The 19,110-nt window shown below is 40.6% G+C and overlaps 1 long non-coding RNA gene across 1 annotated transcript in view; it reads right to left on the minus strand.

Annotated features, from left to right (window-relative positions):
* The window catches only part of LOC142071776 (uncharacterized), a 40,647-nt gene extending 27,708 nt beyond the window's left edge, over positions 1–12,939 (minus strand). The window contains exons 1-2 of the long non-coding RNA XR_012667970.1: positions 12,914–12,939; positions 12,738–12,798 (exon numbers count right to left, since the gene is read on the minus strand). This is a non-coding gene — a long non-coding RNA (uncharacterized LOC142071776). The remainder of the gene's footprint in view (positions 1–12,737; positions 12,799–12,913) is intronic.
* Between the last annotated feature and the right edge of the window lie 6,171 nt (positions 12,940–19,110).

The following is a 19,110-nucleotide window of genomic DNA, read 5'->3' on the forward strand; positions in this document are numbered from 1 at the left end:
ATATAAAAAGAAGAAACATGATTATGTAACTACTTTATCATGTCAAATTCAGCTAAAAAGAGCATTTCTCTCAAACATTTTATCATGAAAATTCCCCTCAATTTAGTTTCTGACAGGGTGTTGAACTCTCCCACTGAACACAACGTTGGAATGTCTTACCTCACAGAAGCCCAATATGGGAAGCTAATGAATTTATTAGAGATGATACAATCATTTTACCAATTTAGAACTCACACTTCGGTTCAAGAATTAGAATATAACTTATAAATTTGGGCTAAAGTAGAGTCCTGGGCTGCTGAATGGGTTTTTAAATATATTGGATCTTATGTTGCCTTAGAAGCAGGACAAGAAGTACTTTAAAACAAATATTTATATTGTTTGTACATCACTGGTTCCTATATAATTACAAATGAGTACAAATCCTGAAGTCCTTTCTCAGTGTTCATGGAACCCTTACATAAACAAAACTCCTCTATTGACTACAATTTATACCATGGTATATTAAAATTAAATTCCACTTAAGAACAAAATGAAGAGGGGGAAATATTGTTCAGATGTTGATAGTGTTTGATGGATTCCTAAGATTTTAAAGAGTATTCTAAATTTTAGGAAGCCCAAAAGACCTCTGCTTCTCCTATCCCCAGAATTTATAGCATGAAATAGAGTATACCTATGCTACTCATTCTATATAGCTTTGTGTAACTTTGTGCATATGAAGTTAAAGGTGGACTGAAAAGATGTTTTTCAAATAACTGTAATAAACGATTTTCAATCCCGAATTACTAAAAGTGGAATTCACCCTTCAGAAGGTCTGGATCATCTTCAGGCTTTGTGAAGAGAATTAAGTGGGAGGGGTGGACTGGAATTCAGCCATCCAAACTTTGGGCAGGCTACGCAGCCGCAAATCAAGCCCTTCACAACCATTATTCTAGTTATTGCCGGGAATAGCAGGTAATCTCTGTGATGTGGTTTTGAACCGATGGCTGAGTCAGTGAATGCAGGGCCACCACAGACACAACCTCTGCAGCACTCATCGGATACTAAGGCTACATCTACATTTGGAGCTGGGTGCTTGATTCCCAGCTTGCACAGACAATAGTAGCGTAGCTCCAGTAACATGGGTAGTGGAGGAGCAGCAGCATGCGCTGGCTGTGCAGAGTACAAACAGAGCAGAACCCCATGAGTGCATACTAAGCATGGCTAGCCTGTGTGGCTACCACCTGTGCTACTCCTGCTAAACTCCTATTTTCAGTGCACTAGCTCGATGAGAACTCGCACAAGTATGTTAATGCAAGCAGGGAATCATACCTCCAGCTCCAAGTGTAGACATAGACAGAGGCCTCTCATGTGCATGTGAACTTCAAAGAGAACATTTAATCCCAAATATTTCAGGATCAATTATTCTTCCACTTACCTATTAAGGCTGCTGTAAAAGTTGATATTACCAAAACTTAATTGCAAAACATTCTCCGTATGCATCCTACTGTTTTAAGAGGCATATCATCAAATATTGCATGAGGAATGGAACTCTCAACATTAGGCCTTGGCAAATAAATGTAGGATGAGATGCTTTTTTGAGATAGTTGCTTTTAAAATGTAAATCTATTCGTATTTTTGAGCTGACAAATGTAGTGTTTTCTGGTATTGGTCTGGAACCTTGAAAAGTTTTAAAATATATTTTCAAAGCACTTCAGTTCACTTTAGATCATTCAATAATTTAAACCGCAGGTTATTAAACTTGAATTCATTTGCAGGCTGTGCTCTGACTGCTCAGTCTGATTCATAGTCCCTAGATACTATGGTGATGGACACTTTAAAGCCCATGGGCAGGCAGGCAGAAAGTGGCTGGCATACAGCAACTGAGAAAAAACTTGGTGATGACTGAAGAAACCCTCAAAACATCATAAAATATAGTGCCTTCTAAATCATAAGTACTGTATGTACATTCTTTAAAAAAAAGCAAGCACCATCAAAAAATAGTCCTATGAAACATAGCAGCTATAAAAATTCTCTAAAATACATTAATCTAAAAAACAGGAGTCACAGGCCAATAAGCTATGTACTCTATGATCTCTTAACTAATCCATAATGACCAGCAATGACCTCCATGAACTTTAATTGCTCAACCAGTTCAATACTCTAGTGCTACATTCAAGAGCTATGACACTAGCCTTTTTCAGGTTCTGTAGCTGTTAAAATCTTTAGAATGTGGCTTGAAAATTGAAAACCCCAGGGTTTAAAATAGTTGTAATTTAATCATGTAAACTAATTCAAAGAAGAAAAAATGTGAGATTTCATGTGAATGCTGCTTGCAGGTCATGACTACAACTACCTCTTCAGCAATAAATCCATGGTGTAAATCAAATGTGCCATGATGTTTGAAATGAAAGTTCACTCTCACAAAACAACTCTTTGCATGAGGAGGTGATATGCTAAGCAGATAACCTGAGATTCAGGTTTCTTGGCTCCTACAGCCTAGAAGACTATGTAGGTTCCAGAACAGGAAACACAGCTGTATCTTGGAGGCAAGAATGTAAACAAACAGGAAGAACTGGTGAAAGCATTACAGGGCTCAAAGATCTTTCCATATGGGCAGTTCTGAAATCCCAGTAGGTCAAATGCAGCATTACACAGCCATAGCTCACCAATACAACAATTCATGGCTACTGATCCTTGGCAAGTATAGGGTCTCTCCAAGGATTTTTTGATACGCAAACTGTGCTATGCTGGTTAACGAGCACAACTAAGCAATGTTAACCTGAAGTCTGATGTATAAACAGAAGGGTTTTCACACTGAAGTAAATATTGAGGACAGCCAAAGTCACTGCAGAGTAGTGTATACAAATGGAATTTAATACATACACACACACACACATACACGCTTAGGTGGTGTATACTGGTGTAGCACCACTGAAGTTATGCTGAGTTATACCTGCAAAGTATCTGGCCCAGAATTCCAGAATCTGATTTCAGTTGCACTGCTGTACGTCCAGAATAACTCTACTGAATGAGCCAATGAGTTACTTTGGATTTACACTGATACAACTGAGGTCAGAATCTGGCCCACGGTGTTCATCCGTATAGCTTGAGGGAAGCCAAAGAGACTACTCTGCTGCAGTTTTTGAAATGTCTTTTAATGCAAGCTTGACTGTTTTGCACATAGCTGAGACACTGATAAGGGGATTCGCTTTAACTGAAACTGTTTTGTAACTTAAGAGAGCTTTCCCTGCAGGATTACACCTCAACCTGATTTGATTTTTCCTGATATTACAGGCTTCAGCAGAGAAATGAAATTGTGCTTTCTACCTTGACACTAAAGCCTGAAGTGACAGCTATGAATCAGGGTAAGGAGGAAGCTACTCAGAAATTACTATCCTTATTTCATTTTTGAACTCTGAGTCTAAAGTGTTCCTTTCTGCAGATGAAATAGGTTGGCATTCTTGAGAACAGAAGCATATATTTATGGGGCCAGAAACTTGAATAAATACTAGTTTAGGTTAACACTTTAGTTACTGAAGGAAAGTTTAATTGGAGATGAGTTTTCTAATTATGTTCCCAGAATAGACTGTGAACATCTGGCAAGGACAATTCCTTATTACAAAGGGTTAATATTTTAATCAGACAGTTATGATGAATTATCTTTAGATGCATAAAGCCTGATGGTGATCTCACTTACATTTGTGTTTTCTCAGACTGAGGGTCCTGACCCCTCAGGGGGTCGCAAGCTGTCAGCCTCCACCCTCAAACCCTGCTTCACTTCCAGCTTTTATAATAAGGTTAAATATAAAAAATATGTTTTTAATTTATGGGGGGGGTAGTGCTCAGAGGCTTGCTGTGTGAAAGGGGTCACCAAAGCAAAAGTTTGAGCACCACTGTCATAGACATCAGTGGAATTATCCCAATTAAATGAAATCAGGCTCAGGCTCACTGGGTCCTTGTTACAACCTGGCTATGTCCCTCTCTCTGGACAGGTTCTAGTCTGTTGTAGGTGGACCCTATCACTGGATCCCACATGCTTCTAACCCCTCTGAGTCTCGGTAGTGACTGGTCACTGTTTCTAGGTCTGGGTCTCTCAAGCACATTCCCAGCTGCAGATTTGCAGCCTGGGTGACTTAGACCCTGAAACCAATGTCACAACTCTCTCAAGCCTCCATTTGCTTAGGCACGTTTCCCCTGGAGACCACCTGGCTGTGGGAGCTCTGGTTTCCAATTATATCTTCTAGGGACAACATAGCAGGAAAGCACGTAACACACAGCCATTTTGTAACCACAGCCACTTTACTCTTGAAAGCATTAGAGAGCTACACATCTTTGAAAAACAACAAAAATCCTGTACACTTCCCCCTTGGTCTGATCTCATCTCTCCTGTTAATCCTGCGTTTGGTCAAGGTCTTTAGAGAAGGCAGCTCTTCCTGTCTTCTTGTCCTGATGGTCTTGAATGTCATGGTGGTGTGGCTTGGTTCCCCTTTCTTAGAAAAGCATCCTCTTTTTAACACCACCTCTTTTCCGCATTTGCCTAAATTCATCAGCTGGGAGAGTTCCGGGCTCTACCCCTACCCCCATCAGTTTCTGTGTAGAGACACATTCAACTTAAATGTCCCGGGCAGTAGAAAACCCATTGTTCCAGTATGGGATAGTAATTCAACGTTGATGGCTCTCGACTGCTGTCATAGCTTCTAAGGCAAAGTCTTTCCACTAGCGGCTTTTCTACACTTAAAACACTGCAGCTGCACCACTGTTGTGCTTCACTCAAGACACTATCTATGCCAATGGCAGAGGTTCTCCTGTTGGTGGAGGTACTCCACCACCTGAGCGGTAGTAGCGGTGTCAAAGGGAGACTTCTCCTGTAGACCTAGTGCTCTCTACACTGGGAGTTAGGTTGGTTTAACTGTGTTGCCCAAGGGTATGACTTTTTCACACTCCTGAACAACATAGTTATACCAGCCTAATTTCCTGGTGTAGACCAGGCCTAGTTGTCAAGCCCTTGTCACTTAATGGATGCTCTACTCCACAAAGGAGGTTGCAATACAACTTAAAGGTCATACACCAAAATGAAGGTTACAAAATGAATTGAAGTCACTGAAGCAACATGGGATCACAATTTGGAACAGGCATATCCAACAATCTGTCACTGTCCTATTATCTCAATGAGTTACAAAGCAGTTACTCAGACAGTGTAGTGGAAAAATATGACCTATATAACATCAGAGCTTACAATGGTCTTGAAGTGCTAAGACTGTCACTTCCCCAAATTTGCAATAGTGGGTAAAATTTCAGAACTTGGAGAGCTAGCTTAAACAACCCTGCCAGTGACTGTCTTGTCTTAGATCCTCAAGACAGATTTCCTTTTTCAGTGGCCATGTTTGCCATCCATGTGACCTAACACATTTTATGTATGTCCTGGTCCCAAATCCTCAACTAGTGTAAGTCAGCTTCATGACAATTTACATAAGTTTTAGATCTGGCCCATTTATGTATCTGTGATCTAAAGTGATTACCTTTCTTATTATCCATTATATATATATTCAAATTGTATAGTGAGGGGAAAATGCAGTACAACATACAGCAGTAGTGAAGGTATCAACAAAAGGTGAGATTTTCAGATACACCTAAAACAGTTAAAGCTTTCGTGGGTGAATACCCACTTCATCAGATGCATGACATGCATCTGACGAAGTGGGTATTCACCCACAAAAGCTTATGCTCCAATACGTCTGTTAGTCTATAAGGTGCCACAGAACTCTTTGCCGCTTTTACAGATCCAGACTAACACAGCTACCCCTCTGATACTAAAACAGTTAGTTAGTCAGCATCCAACTCTCATTAAGTTTAATTCCTAACTCTCTTAGAAGTCATTTGGAAATCCCAGTTTAATTGTACAATCTACGAGCTTGACTCCTGGAACATTTTCTAAATTAGTTCTGCTTCTCTTTAGGAGCACAGAAAGAGAGAGAGAGAGAGAATTACATTCTTATGTTAAAAGAAAAGGAGTACTTGTGGCACCTTAGAGACTAACCAATTTATTTGAGCATGAGCTTTCGTGAGCTACAGCTCACTTCATCGGATGCATACCGTGGAAACTGCAGCAGACTTTATATATACACAGAGAATATGAAACAATACCTCCTCCCACCCCACTGTCCTGCTGGTAATAGCTTATCTAAAGTTGCTTATCTAGCTTATCTAAAGCTGCTCGGCAGCTCTCCAACACGACTTTCTACAAGCCATTACCCTATGATCCCACTGAGAGTTACCAAAAGCAACTACAGCATTTGCTCAAGAAACTTCCTGAAAAAGCACAAGATCAAATCCGCACAGACACACCCCTGGAACCCCGACCTGGGATATTCTATCTAATACCCAAGATCCATAAACCTGGAAATTCTGGGCGCCCCATCATCTCAGGCATTGGCACCCTGACAGCAGGATTGTCTGGCTATGTAGACTCCCTCCTCAGGCCCTACGCTACCAGCACTCCCAGCTACCTTCGAGACACCACTGACTTCCTGAGGAAACTTCAATCCATCGGTGATCTTCCTGATAACACCATCCTGGCTACTATGGATGTAGAAGCCCTCTACACCAACATTCCACACAAAGATGGACTACAAGCCGTCAAGAACACTATCCCCGATAATGTCACGGCTAACCTGGTGGCTGAACTTTGTGACTTTGTCCTTACCCATACCTATTTCACATTTGGGGACAATGTATACCTTCAGATCAGCGGCACTGCTATGGGTACCCACATGGCCCCACAGTATGCCAACATTTTTATGGCTGATTTAGAACAATGCTTCCTCAGCTCTCGTCCCCTAAAGCCCCTACTCTACTTGCGCTATATTGATGACATCTTCATCATCTGGACCCATGGAAAAGAAGCCCTTGAGGAATTCCACCATGATTTCAACAATTTCCATCCCACCACCAACCTCAGCCTGGTCCAGTCCACACAAGAGATCCACTTCCTGGACACTACAGTGCTAATAAACAATGGCCACATAAACACCACCCTATACCGGAAACCTACTGACCGCTATTCCTACCTGCATGCCTCCAGCTTTCACCCTGACCACACCACACGATCCATCGTCTACAGCCAAGCTCGGCGATACAACCGCATTTGCTCCAACCCCTCAGACAGAGACAAACACCTACAAGATCTCTGTCAAGCTTTCTTACAACTACAATACCCACCTGCAGAAGTAAAGAAACAGATTGATAGAGCCAGAAGAGTTCTCAGAAGTTACCTACTACAGGACAGGCCTAACAAAGAAAATAACAGAACGCCACTAGCGGTCACCTTCAGCCCCCAACTAAAACCCCTCCAACGCATTATTAAGGATCTACAACCTATCCTAAAGGATGACCCAACACTCTCACAAGTCTTGGGAGACAGGCCAGTCCTTGCCTACAGACAGCCCCGCAACCTGAAGCAAATACTCACCAACAACCACATACCACACAACAGAACCACTAACCCAGGAACTTATCCTTGCAACAAAGCCCGTTGCCAATTGTGCCCACATATCTATTCAGGGGACACCATCACAGGGCCTAATAACATCAGCCACACTATCAGAGGCTCGTTCACCTGCACGTCCACCAATGTGATATATGCCATCATGTGCCAGCAATGCCCCTCTGCCATGTACATTGGTCAAACTGGACAGTCTCTACGTAAAAGAATAAATGGACACAAATCAGATGTCAAGAATTATAACATTCATAAACCAGTCGGAGAACACTTCAATCTCTCTGGTCACGCAATCACAGACATGAAGGTCGCTATCTTAAAACAAAAAAACTTAAAATCCAGACTCCAGCGAGAAACTGCTGAATTGGAATTCATTTGCAAATTGGATACTATTAATTTAGGCTTAAATAGAGACTGGGAGTGGCTAAGTCATTATGCAAGGTAGCCTGTTTCCTCTTGTTTTTTCCTACCCGCCCCCCAGATGTTCTGGTTTAACTTGGATTTAAACTTGGAGAGTGGTCAGTTTAGATGAGCTATTACCAGCAGGAGAGTGAGTTTGTGTGTGTATGGGGGTGGGGAGGATGTGAGAAAACCTGGATTTATGCAGGAAATAGCCCGACTTGATTATGTAAAGAGTTGTCACTTTGGATGGGCTAGCACCAGCAGGAGAGTGAATTTGTGTGGGGGGGTGGAGGGTGAGAAAACCTGGATTTGTGCTGGAAATGGCCCACCTGATGATCACTTTAGATAAGCTATTACCAGCAGGACAGTGGGGTGGGAGGAGGTATTGTTTCATATTCTCTGTGTATATATAAAGTCTGCTGCAGTTTCCACGGTATGCATCCGATGAAGTGAGCTGTAGCTCACGAAAGCTCATGCTCAAATAAATTGGTTAGTCTCTAAGGTGCCACAAGTACTCCTTTTCTTTTTGCGAATACAGACTAACACGGCTGTTACTCTGAAACCTATTCTTATGTTAGAGAGAGAGAGAGTTTCTGGGGGGTGGGGAAAGACTGATTTGGAAGGGGAAAACATGTTCATCCAAATGAAAGTTTGGTCACACTTCATTGACAAAGTCTATTGTGTGTGGTAAGTAATGAGTGAGTTTAAAACAAACCCAAAAAATTTAATCTTCGCTCCACAGAAAAATGATACATTAGCGGGAGTAAAACTACCATCAGATAATATGCATCTTCTGAAACTTCACAGTTTGCTTTAGTTGGGATTTATATGAAAATTTCAGAAAATATATTTGGCACAAGAAGACCTGCTATCTGTATGGCTGACATCTGACTTGTACTGCAAGAGTTCTAGAAATTATCCTCTCTTTCCCGCACCCCTCCTTTATCTTTTTGCATGAACTGTAATGGAAAATTATGAAATACTTAAATCCATGGTGGAGGGAAATTATATATTTTTAGCATTTCGTTATTTATGAATTATTTCATAAATGTTCTCTGCAGAGTTTACTTTTTCTTTTTCATTTTCCGCTCTAGCATATGTATTTCTTCCCAGCAAGTTGCCCCATCTTTATCTACATTTACCTGGTAGCTACATAAATTTAGCAGATTCCCCCTCCCACTTTATTAATCAGAGCCTGGAAAAATTTAAAATTTTGGTGACAGTCACTGTTGAATTTTGTAACTGAAAAATTTCAATTCTATGGACCAACGTTTTTCTCCTATGGCCCCTCCTGTCTCCTTTTTGTAGCCCTTTGCACTCCCTCATTTCTCTTTGTTGTCCCTGCCTCATTATTACTTCATATACCTTTTCTCTCTATTCCACCTCTCTCCTGCTTCTTTGCCTCCACCCTCTTTGTTATCACCTTCCTTCTTATCCCTCATTCCCATTCACTCCATCTCTTTGGCTATGTCTACACTATCAATTACTTTGGTTGCTCAGGGGTGTGAATAAGTGAATAAGGGTCAGTGACATAAGTTACATCAACCTAAGCACTGGTGTGGACAGCACTATGTTGGCAGGAGAGCTTATCCCGCCAACATAGCTACCACCTCTTATGGAGGCAGGAGTTATGAAGCCTATGTCTCTCCCATCCACTTAGAGCGTCTTCACCAGAAGCACTACAGTGCACATCAGTGCAGCTGTGCTGTTGTAGATGCTGTAGTCTAAAGAATAATGCTGTGTCTACACAACTCCCTCTTGTATGTTGTAGTCTATGTTAACTAGAAATTAGGTTTTGGCCTAACTTAGCTTAAGTGCAGAAGAGCATGGGAAATTGAGAGTGCTGGTGTGAGAGAGTTAGAAGTAAATTGGAGACCATAAGATGGGAAAAGTGAAGTTAGCAAAGGCATGACCCAAAGTTGTATTGTGGCTATGTTTTGGTTATAACTGGTTTCTGTGGGGTTTTTAGTGAGTGTTTGAGAATTCTGAACTGCTATTACAATGATTTCTATATTGATCATATGGGAAGGATATGGAAGGAATAGCCTAGCTAAATTGCAGGAAAGCTCTGCCGTAAATATAAAGGGAAGGCTAATCACCTTTAAATCCCTCCTGGCTAAAGGAAAAACCCTTTCACCTGTAAAGGGTTAAGAAGCTAAAGATAACCTCGCTAGCACCTGACCAAAATGACCAATGAGGAGACAAGATACTTTCAAAGCTGGAGGGGGGGAAAACAAAGGGTTCTCTCTGTCTGTGTGTTGCTTTTGCCAGGACCAGAGCAGGAATGCAGGTCAGAACTCCTGTAAAGAGTTAATAAGCAATCTAGTTAGATATGTGTTAGATTCTGTTTTGTTTAAATGGCTGATAAAATAAGTTGTGCTGAATGGAATGTATATTTCTGTTTTTGTGTCTTTTTGTAACTTAAGGTTTTGCCTAGAGGGATTCTCTATGTTTTGAATCTGATTACCCTGTAAGGTCTTTACCATCCTGATTTTACAGAGGTGATTCTTTTACTTTTTTTCTGCAATTAAAATTCTTCTTTTAAGAACCTGATTGCTTTTTCCTTGTTCTTAAGATCCAAGGGTTTGGGTCTGTGTTCACCTATGCAAATTGGTGAGGAATTTTATCAAGCCTTCCCCAGGAAAGGGGGTGTAGGGCTTGGGGGGGGATTTTGGGGGGAAAGACATTTCCAAGTGGGCTCTTTCCCTGTTATATTTGTTAGACGCTTGGTGGTGGCAGCAATAAAGTCCAGGGACAAAAGGTAAAATAGTTTGTACCTTGGGGAAGTTTTAACCTAAGCTGGTAAAAATAAGCTTAGGGGGTTTTTCATGCAGGTCCCCTCCTCTGTACCCTAGAGTTCAGAGTGGGGAAGAAAACCTTGACAAGCTCCAATTGACTACAAAAAGTAGGTTGAAAAATTATAAGGCTGGTACTTCACTCTATTAATCACACATTAATGCACTATTTCATCTTTGAGTATAAATATAATTGTAGTATTGTATAAGTGGTAATTGTATGCTTGGTTACTTTTAAAGAAAGTTTAATTTTATCCTTCAAAATGTTCCCTAATTATCCTCTACCAAATACATTTTCTGTAACCAACCTAAGAGCTCAAACCAACAAAACCAAGTTGGGTTTTATTATATGCTTGTCTTTAACAACTTAATGTTAATTATAAACATTTCAACAGAAAGTTAAAAAAGTTACACTTTCTCCTTGCATCCCTGGAGTGTTCTTCTTTAACCTGAACGTGAACCACCTGCTCCCCTATTGTTTGCCTTCCCCCTGCAAGCTATGGTATGCTGCGTGGCTTCCATTAAGCTCTTCCTGTTTTGTATTACCATAGAGACAGAAAGTCTGAGGTATCTATTAGAAGAATAGCAAAGACACACAGGACATCTATGATTCCCAGAAGAAGGCAGAGAAGCAGCAGGAAGGACTCCAGAACACTGTAGGCTGAAGATGCTGGGGGCAGTATTCTGCTGCAGCAGAGACATTCTGAAGCTCGGACTCTGTTATTTTTTCTACATTTTCATGATCACAAAGAGCAATCTTCCCATCTACTACATTTGTTCACATTTCTGTGACGATTCTTAAAGGTTCTTTACCTACTTTTAGGAGCATTTAGATGCCACAGGGATAAGAATTATGACAGGATTTTCAAAAGAGCTCAGTGGGGTGACAAATCTTTCCCACTGAAGTCATTGGTAAACTCCTGCTGACTTCAATTGGTTCAGATTTAGGCACCCACTGAGTACTTTTAAAAATCCCATCCTAAATAAATAACTTAAGATGGATAGATAAGCAGATAACTAATGGCCATGCTACTTACTGTACCTGATTCCTTGAATTAAGGTGTCAGTTGTACTGTATTTCTCAGCTGATGACAAGCAGAACTAGGAGCTGACTAGCAGCCCCAACACATTGTTTTGGTGCCAGCTCTGAAGGGAGAGTGTGCAGTGTTGCCAAATCTGATGATATTTGGTGTTTTTCCTCAAAGTCCCAGCTCTTGAAATCAGCTGATTATGTGAGAATCTCAACTTTAAAAAAAAATTGTTTCTGTACCCCATGGTTGCAGAGATGTGAACCCTTAAGACTCGAAACCCAGAAGGTAAAAAAAAGAACCTCAGATCTATTATTTTTTAAATGTCATGATTTTTAAGCCAATCTTGTTATATTTTTAGGGCCTGACCTGATTCATGGTTTTTCAGTGGTTCAATAGTCTCCTGTAGGCTGTAGTATTTTGGTAATTGGGTTTAGGGTGTTGGTGGCCTGTCATATACAAGAGGTCAGACTAGATGATCTAGTGGCCCCTTCTGGCCTTAAACTCTATGACAATTCTGAGGCTGACATCTACAATTCACCACCTAGACTATGTTAACCTTTGGACTTCATATCCCATAAATGAACTCAAACCTTATTATCAAATGAGGCCCTCATTCAAAGTCCAATGAAATGAATAAAAAGATTTCCAGGCCCTGAAATCTGATAAAGTCAGCACAAGGTAGGACAACAGCAGTCAAAACAGAGGTTGCTCATCACAATGCCTAATACTAATTAAATGTTTTTTGTCTGTTTTGGGAGAAGGAGGCTGGTTTATTATAAAAAAAAAAAGGCACTGTTCCGCTGTAAAACGATAAGTATTCTGTTATATAGCAATTTAGATTAAATTTAGATAAAATGTTTTTCTTTTTCCACAATAAATTTTGTTTACATATTTTAAATTGTTCATATTGTATACAGTGACATATTGTAAAATTTTGAAAATAAGAACAAAGAATAATCATGAGGGAGTCAAAAGGCAATCAAAAGGAATCTGTATTTTACAAAAAAAATGAATCTTCAGGAATTTTCCTACCTGTTAATCTTGCATATGAAGGCTGTATCTGAATGAAAACCTAAGTTGCACAGTTGTCTCCCTGTAAAACAACCAGAGAAACACAGAAACAAGAGATGAGGCGGCAAAAATATATATATATATATATTTTTTGCAAATAAACACACAGCAAAATTAAGAAAAAAAATCCAACCAACATCAGTAAAACAGACAAAGAAAGAGCAAAGAAAGCAAAGCCCAGAATTTTGTAAATCATCTGCAAACTATTTAAAGGAATAAGGGTCTTATGATTCCATCACCAAGGCAACCCCAGAGCCATAATTCAATGGCACTGACTCCTTGTTCAGGCTGAAAGTAGTTTGAGCTGTACAAAACTTCTGATTTTCACTCTGCAAAAACAAACACAAATCATGCAAAAAACACAGAAATGCAGGTTTGTTTTTGCTTTGTTATTTTTGAAAAACATTACAAGAATTCCTTTTGCTCAACTCTGACCACTGGCACGATCTCTGTTAAAAAGGTACTAACTATACCATTCATGTCTGATCTGATTTAATGCAATGTGTCAAGAAGTATTATGACAAGGGAAACTTAATGACGGAAGCAAAATAATTATTCAGCCTCCTAAGTAGCACCCTCTGTAGGAATTTTCATGAAATGGTAACAGTGGGGCATCATGTCAGTAATTAATATTTCCTGTAGATATGCTGTCCCCACAGATTTAATTTGCCCATAAATGTTTTCTCAAGTATCTGTAAATTAACTCAACTCTGCACTTTTCCATTTGAAAGCTCACTATCTTTTCCACAAGGTTTGAAAGATGCTTTGAGAAGGAAACCTACAGCTCTTTAGTTCCTACTAAAATGTCATACATCATTTAAAGTGAAGTCTAAACATGGCCTAAAGTATAGCCAAACCTTGATGTTCGACATGTGGATTCTTCAGTTAAATCAATGCCAAGCAGAGACTGACTACTTACACTTTTACCACTCTACTTGTTTGTTCATTCATCACAAAACTACTGCACTCATGGACATTTCCTTACTGCTCTGTTCACAGACTAGGGCAGAATTAAGTTCTGTTTCTGACATTGCTGATATTATATACAGATAGATTGCTTATAAGGCATCTAGGTCTGTGGTGCCAAGCTTCAATTTCTGCACAATTCATTTTCTTTGTATTAGATTGACTAAAAAGCTTGGAACACAAGGTTTTGGGGCTTCCAAATACCTCATCAGAAGTATCAGCAGATAGCTACTAATTACATTGTTACTTTTTTGTATCCGGTGAATGTGAGTGAACCAAGTTTCACAGCCAGGAAGTTAAGATTCTCCCATCAACCCTCGCAGCACATAATAAAAAGATAATGAAAGCCTATCTTCCATGTAAATTACTCATAGAAGAGAACACCAGATAGTAGACAGGAGAATTAAGCAAGTTTCCTACACAGTGAGTTACCAGCTGAGCCTGCTGTCAGTATGGATTACAACAACACCAAACTGTTGTTTCTTATGTTTTAGATGACATTTCATTTAATTATAAAATATGTCCTAAACACCTCATAAAAGTAATAAATGACACCGGAAAAGAAAGCACCACATTAAGGAACACAAGAAGCTAGAGCTAAACCAGATACCTCCATAGTAGGTGATGGCATATCTTCAGAAGTACAAGAGATATCACCTGAACAAGAGTTCACAGAGTATTATCAATTTGCCAGCATGCCTGTTTTCACCTCACAAAACATCTGTACTCTCAAAGAAACTTCGGTTTAATCCAGAAATTCCAACTACTCCCACACAGTGATTCAGGAGACTTGGAAGAGCTTTTCTGCTTATTTTGTGATTGGGAGTCCTTCCATGAACAAGAAAATACTGAGGATGCCACAGCAGGGGAACCTGTTCAAACTCCCAGATTTCTCTCGCAAGCAGAATACTCCAGAAAGGACACTTATTTTAGTACTTGAAGATAGTAAGTGAAGGTCCAAATAAAGCAGGATGAACTGCAATCAGGACCAGGACAGAGAATTTAAGTTTTCAGAAGAAATATTATAGTGCAAGACTTTTAAAAATGCCTAAGTTGGGTTACCACTGAACGGGTGTTAGGGGCCTTATTCCTTCACCCACTTACTTCCCTGGTCCTTCTCGTATGAGCAGAGAGCAACAATACCCGAAGTCCAAAGATGCAAACAATTCGATGTTTATTGGGGTGAACTTCCAGCAAGCATAATTCCAGTTTCCTTCCTTAGTGTCCCCCTTCCCAGCTCTGACACCACAGAGCCTTACCTGTGTCCCTGTTCCCATTCCCCCCCCCCCATTAGCAAAACATGATTCTAATTTCCCCACCTCCATTCCCTGTTCCCATTTCCCCCCTTAGCAAAACATGATTCCAATTCCCCACCCCCATTCCCATTCCCCCTTACTTCCTGATTGACTGCAAACTACATAGTAAAACTTGAGTTCTGCTTAGCTATCCCTTAACCTATCATTTTACTGAAATTTAACTAACCAATCCTAACATATTGTAACATGATTATTCAACCAATTATATCCCACCACCTTAATTAGTTTACACCCAGCAAAATTAATTATACAGCAGACAGAAACAATCACAGAACTAGACAGAGACCATGCAAATAAACAATAGCAAAGTGGAAACTATAATGACAAAACCATACAGAAGTGACGATTTCACAACTACATCTATAAAGACATAAGGGTTTCCCAGCTGTGTCTGTTGATAAGTGAGTTCTTACCAAACAGAAAACTATCAAACTAAATTTCCTTTTACATCCTCTAGGCTCTTCCCTTTGTCTGGAGGTGATCAGCTTATCAGGACAGGATTGTATTCCTAACAGCCCAATAGCACCTTATTTCAATGTGACTAGTTTGGAATGTGAGGATGTGACCCTTCACTTCCCAGCTTATGGCTGCCTCTACTGTTTAGCCAAAGAACTTAGCCTAAGAACAGGGCCTCAGACTGTCACAGTGAGAAAAGACCTTTACATTGGCAGTGATTTTGATTCTTTCTTTTATACCTCTAGAACTAGCTAAGTGATAAGAATATACTTAAATTCTTAGAGTATAGGCCTTTACAGACAAGCCTGAATATCTATATCCTAACAATGGGAACTGAGGGAGCTCACGACATTTGAAAATCAGGCCACTTATATACTTGCCAGCTATGGATTTAGGAACGAAATTAAGGCTTTTTTCTTTTCTTTTCTTTTCTTTTCTTTTTTAAATCTTGTCCGTAATCATTCTTAAAATAAAGGGGTAAGAGCTTTAATAATTGTGAACAAAATATATATTATTAAAGACTTAACACTCACAACTATAAGCCATCAGTTGTAGGCATTACTAGCAGAAGGAACACAAAAATATAGAAGTAAACTTTTCAAATTTAATTCCTTAGCATGCCCTATTAGGGACATTATATACTACACAAATTCCATCCAATATACAGACCAGGCAACCCTGACCAGACAATTATCTCAGACAATGCTCTCATTACTAACAGAGGAGGCTTCTGGCTGTGTAAAAAACATTCTCACACCAGTTACCCACTTACTTAGTTTTATCTTGCATGCTCCTGATTTTCTGCACAAGCTGACTCCCTACTGGTCACAATGGCTACAGCTAGGCTGCAACTATCAACTCTATTTAGACAAGCTAACAGCTTGCGAAAGTTCACCAGAAGAGACTAAATAGCATCATAGAATAATACTGTGAGGTGCTCAGACTCTGGATTGAACCACACTTACTTTATTGTCAGGAATTAATCTACAGAACCGAGATATAGCAATAGGAAGTAAGCCAGCACCTCTATATGCCACCATTTGTGTGAGTGACTTAAGAGTAAATGTCCTATTGGCACAAATTACCCAGCTTTTAATATACCACAGATCCACCAATGACATTTTTCTCATCTGGATGAACAGTGGGGACAAATTAAACGAATCTCATAAACCTTTCAACTTTTTTTCTTCATAACAGTTAAAAAGAAAATTGAATAGCCTCTCTGCTCTCCAGACAGAATCAGCTTCCTGAACAGAATTTTCACCTGAGAGAGGGGGATCTTCTGCATGACCCTGAAATCTCACTATGTTTAATTGTAGATCATAGAATCATAGAATATCAGGATTGGAAGGGACCTCAGGAGGTCATCTAGTCCAACCCTCTGCTCAAAGCAGGACCAATCCCCAATTAAATCATCCCAGCCAGGGCTTTGTTAAGCCTGACCTTAAAAACATCTAAGGAAGCAGATTCCACCAGTGCTTAACATTGCTAGTGAAAAAGTGTTTCCTAATATCCAACGTAAATCTCCCCCACTGCAACTTGAGACCATTACTCCTCGTTCTGTCATCTAGTACCACTGAGAACAGTCCGGATCCAACCTCTTTCAAACCCCCATTCAGGTAGTTGAAAGCAGCTACCAAATCCCCCTCATTCTTCTCTTCTGCAGACTAAACAATCCCAGTTCCCTCAGCCTCTCCTCATAAGTCATGTGCCCCAGCCTGCTAATCATATTTGTTGCCCTCCGCTGGACTCTTTCCAACTTTTCCACATCATTCTTGTTGTGTGGGGCCCAAAACTGGACATAGTACTCCAGATGAGGCCTCACCAATGCCAAATAGAGCAGAATGATCACATCCCTCAATCTGCTGGCAATGTTCTTACTTATACAGCCCAAAATGCTGTTAGCCTTTTTGGCAACAAGGGCACGCTGTTGACTCATATCCAGCTTCTGGTCCACTGTAACCCCTAGGTCCTTCTCTGCAGAACTGCTGCGTAGCAGCTCGGTCCCTAGTCTGTAGCAGTGCATGGGATTTTTCCGTCCTAAGTGCAGAACTCTGCACTTGTCCTTGTTGAATCTCATCAGTTTTCTTTGGGCCCAAACCTCTAATTTGTTGAAGTCCCTCTGTATCCTCTCCCTACTTTCCAGCATATCTACCACTCCTCCCAGTTTAGTGTCATCTGCAAACTTGCTGAGGGTGAAATCCATGCCATCCTCCCAATCGTTAATGAAGCTATTAAACAAAACAGGCCCCAGGACCGACCCTTGGGACACTCCACTTGATACCGTCCTCCAACTAGACATGGAGCCATTGATCACTACCCCTTGAGCGTGATGATCTAGTCAGCTTTCTATCCACCCTATAGTCCATTCATCCAGCTCATACTTCTTTAACTTTCTGGCAAGAATACTGTGGGAGACAGTACCAAAAGCTTCGCTAAAGTCAAGGAATAACACGTCCACTGCTTTCCCCTCATCCGCAGAGCCAGTTATCTCGTCATAGAAGGCAATTAGATTAGTCAGGCATAACTTGCCCTTGGTGAATCCATGCTGACTGTTCCTGATCACTTTTCTCTCCTCTAAGAGCTTCAGAATTGATTCCTTGAGAACCTGCTCCATGATTTTTCCAGGGACTGAGGTGAGGCTGACTGGCCTGTAGTTCCCCGGATCCTCCTTCTTCCCTTTTTTAAAGATGGGCACTACATTAGCCTTTTTCCAGTCATCCAGGACCTCCTCCCATAAGTTTTCAAAGATAGTGGCCAATGGCTCTGCAATCACATCAGCCAACTCCTGTAGCACCCTAGGATGCAGCACATTCGACCCCATGGACTTGTGCTCGTCCAGCTTTTCTAAATAGTCCCGAACCATTTCTTTCTCCACAGAGGGCTGGTCACCTCCTCCCCATGCTGTGCTGCCCAGTGCAGTAGTCTGGGAGCTGACCTTGTTCATGAAGACAGAGGCAAAAAAGCATTGACTACATTAGCTTTTTCCACATCCTCTGTCACTAGGTTGCCTCCCTCAGTCAGTAAGGGGCCCACACTTTCCTTAACATTCTTCTTCTTGATAACATACCTGAAGAAACCCTTCTTGTTACTCTTAACATCCCTACTAGCTGCAACTCCAAGTGTGATTTGGCCTTCTTGATTTCGTTTCTGCATCCCCGAGTAGTATTTGTATACTCCTCCCTGGTCATTTGTCCAATCTTCCACTTCTTCTAAGCTTCCTTTTTGTGTCTAAGATCGGCAAGGATTTCACTGTTAAGCCAAGCTGGTCGCCTGCTGTATTTACTATTCTTTCTACACATCGGGATGGTTTGTTCCTGCAACCTCAATAAGGATTCTTTAAAATACAGCCAGCTCTCATGGACTCCTTTCCCCCTCATGTTATTCTCCCAGTGGATCCTGCCCATCATTTCCCTGAGAGAGTCAAAGTCTTCTTTTCTGAAGTTCATCCATATTCTGCTGCTCTCCTTTCTTCCTTGTGTCAGGATCCTGAACTTGACCATTTCATGGTCGCTTTCTCTCAGGTTCCCATTAACTTTTGCTTCCCCTACTAATTCTTCTTGGTTTGTGAGCAGCAGGTCAAGAAGAGCTCTGCC

This window comes from Caretta caretta, chromosome 4 (assembly GCF_965140235.1).
Source record: "Caretta caretta isolate rCarCar2 chromosome 4, rCarCar1.hap1, whole genome shotgun sequence".
Lineage (NCBI taxonomy): Eukaryota > Metazoa > Chordata > Testudines > Cheloniidae > Caretta > Caretta caretta.